This window comes from Mchenga conophoros, linkage group LG11 (genome assembly GCF_057382185.1).
Source record: "Mchenga conophoros isolate Kocher_MC1m ecotype Shallow Benthic linkage group LG11, M_conophoros_male_GT1.1, whole genome shotgun sequence".
Taxonomy (NCBI): Eukaryota; Metazoa; Chordata; class Actinopteri; order Cichliformes; family Cichlidae; genus Mchenga; species Mchenga conophoros.
This window is the reverse complement of record NC_140536.1, coordinates 23,790,392-23,793,581: the sequence shown is the minus strand read 5'-3', so window position 1 is coordinate 23,793,581 and position 3,190 is coordinate 23,790,392.

The window sequence follows — 3,190 nt, the reverse complement described above, 5'->3', positions numbered from 1 at the left end:
CACTCTTGTGAGCGTCGATCATTTCATTAGGTGGATGACAAGAGGGCATTGCCCCCGTCTCATCAGATGGGACAGACTTTATAGGTCCTGCTGTAAATTGGCACCTCAGCCAACATTAGGAAGTAGCCTGAGCTGAGAAACATAAAGACCCGCTCAGCAGCAGTCGCTGTCGAGATTTTGAAACCGCTGTTTCTTTCTGTCTCACACACACACACACAGACACACACTGATGTTAGCGAATGGCACAGCGAAGCAGAGTAATGTGTGTAGATCAAGTCTAATGCTCCAATAATTTGTAGGACATTACGTTATTGATTTGTTTTGTGCTGTAATTAAATACAATAATAATAGGGATATGGCGAGATTCATGATGATTTAACTGAAGTACAGCATTATGCAGTGGAAAGTTGTGTAATGAAATTATCCAGCACTTGCTGTATAGTTATCAAAAATAATGATCCTATTTGTGTCTGAATTGGAAGAGGCATAATGTGATATAAGTTTTGCCAGCGCTGCAGTAGCCCATTATAGGCTTCTAAAGTGCAGTTTATGGCTGTCTCCCACCCAGTGATTGCTGACAGGGGGGTTTGAGACCACATACACGCAGAGGCACTCAGTCTTAGTTTGTTTTCATGTCATAGAGGCAGAAATGCTGATGATTGTGCGGGTAACTGAAATGGGGAAATGGCAGCATTTCTGCAGAGTGAGACGCACATCAGGAAATAGAGGGCTCCTGAGGAGCAAAAAGAAGCCGGTGCCAAAACTTGAGGAGCTTTTCGCTGCTTTTTTTGAGACACTCAAAAGCCTGTGAGTCAATAAATACATGTTTTTTTTTTTTCCCCTCTTCCTGGCAAATCATGAGAGCTGATATTCTGGTGGAGTGCCATTTATTATACCTGCTGCTTGACATTGAAACAAAAACACACAAACACGCAGACATAATGAAATTGTTGATGCTGGCGGGGAAATCATGAGACCGGTGGGGCACACTAACTGTAGCGCGAATGTCTTTTTGATCTGTGGAAGACGGTATGTCATCAGTAGATCAGACTTAATCTTTTCATGGTTTTTAATTTAATCCTAGTCATTTAGAAAAAAGTAAAAGTAATTTAATCCCTACTTGTCTGTAGTTTAATGAGGTTTCTCATGCAGTGCAGTTTCTTGCAGTTATGCTAACTACTAAAAAACCTACAGTACTGTCTGTAGACACCCCTCTTTATATTTTGTCTTGGAAATGGAAAACGGGTGCAGTAGTTTACTGAAGAACTGAGTTTGTGCATTTCAGTGAATTGCCCAGGAGTTTTTTGCCACCTCTGTACATACTGATGATGATTTAAACAAAAAAATGTGATTAATTGCTTCACAAAATAACTCCTACGTCTGTTATGTGTAGTTGGAACACTGTTTCATTCCTTAAGTTAGGAGGCTTCAGTGAAGGATCAACTGAAGGTCCGCATCAATTTATTTCTGTTTTTTAAGGACACAACTTTCATATTCTCTTCTCCACTTACCCAGTTCTCAAGTCTTAAGGTTCCACTGCTCAATAGTTGGGTTTTTTTGTTGTTTTTTTAGCAGCTCTTTGAGAATCAACTTCTTGGTCCAGAAATAGACTTTTATGTCAAACTTTGCTATGTTTGGCTTTTTTCTGTAGATTTAACTGAATAAATGAGAACAAATGTGTTTTTTTGCAGCAGGCTGCTAGTAACAAAGAGCCTAAAGACACAATTTAAAACTGGTTGTTTGCCAAGTTGTCTGTTATGTGTAGACACGATTCTGGTTCATCCCTTGAGTTATGTGCCTTTTTATGTTTGAATGATTCATAGGTCAGTGTTAAGTGGCTTAAAAAGTAAACATTCCTCTGAAAATGGGACAAAGGCTGGACTGAAAATGAGTCGGAAATGTCCAAGGCAATATTCAAAGTCAAGATCGCCTTAAAAAGTAAAAGTATAAGAAAGCCTGGCTCATGAAATCGGGTGAATATGAAGAGGTAAAGAGTGGCTCAAGTCTTTTGCAAAGTGCTAAACAGAGTGAATGTGCAAATGCGGCTGAAACGAGCTGCACTCATTAAAATTATTTACTATAATAGGAGAGTGATCAGATCTTCCATTGTCAAGTAGATTACAGTGTTTATGAAAATGGAGCGTTTAAAATAATCGGCATACAGAAATAGATCTAGCGTTTAAAAAAAATAACCGCTCATTAAAATGGTGAGATGTTCAGTCATTATAGCATCGATCGGAGGAGATATAACATTTATAAAACCGAGTTGAGTTTATCCATCCATCTATCTAGCTGTCTGTCTGTCTCAGGCAGCACAGTAACTGATTTTTGTGTACACTAGAGTAGTAATATTATGTTAATATTCTTGCAAGTGCTGTGGTGATTTTTGCAATTATGTTTTAAAATTAATCATGGCTTGTATAAGCTATTAAAGCAGGGAGAGATAAGGGCCTTTTCTTAATTTTAATACAAGCAAATGAAATGCTGCAACTATGCAGCCACATAACCGACATATTCACGAGTGTCCTCATTGCAAACAAAACAGCCCGAAACGAGCACACGCAGTAGCTTCTCTCACCGTGGGCATCCCTTTGATTCCCACTTCTGCTTGTATCATAAACACTAAAAATACCTAAGTGACCCTCTGGAGAGGATGTGCATGTTCAGCTTTTAGCTCGGAGCAGCAAACTCGCTGACATCACAGTGTCCCGAGCAGGTGGAGGACGCCACGAGCGCTGTTTCTGGCTTTCATCTCCAGGTATGCGCAGCACTGCAGCTACCGAGTCAATATGGAGTTTTTAAGTGTGGCCTAAAAAGTAAAAGCAGTCAGCAATATTTGGAGTACTTTTTCATTAGAGGCAAGTGAGTGAGCTTTATATGTGTTACCTTTAAACATTTTAGCATGACGTGTGCAGGTAACTCCTGCCAGGTGTTTTAACCGTGTCTCACTTTTCCAGCTAACCTTTTAGCTAGCTGCTGTTCCAGCCACTTATTTTAATCAACTTCGCAGTGGCGTGTCCAGCGGGGTGGCCTGGGGGGGCACAGGCCACCCCCCCAACCAGACTGGCCACCCCAGGTGCCACCCCAAAGGCAAAACAATAAAATTCAATCAAATATCAAATGTACGATTATGTTTTCACGGTGAAGCTCAGATATAAGAGTGTAAGTGAATGCAGCATTGGCTTCTGCG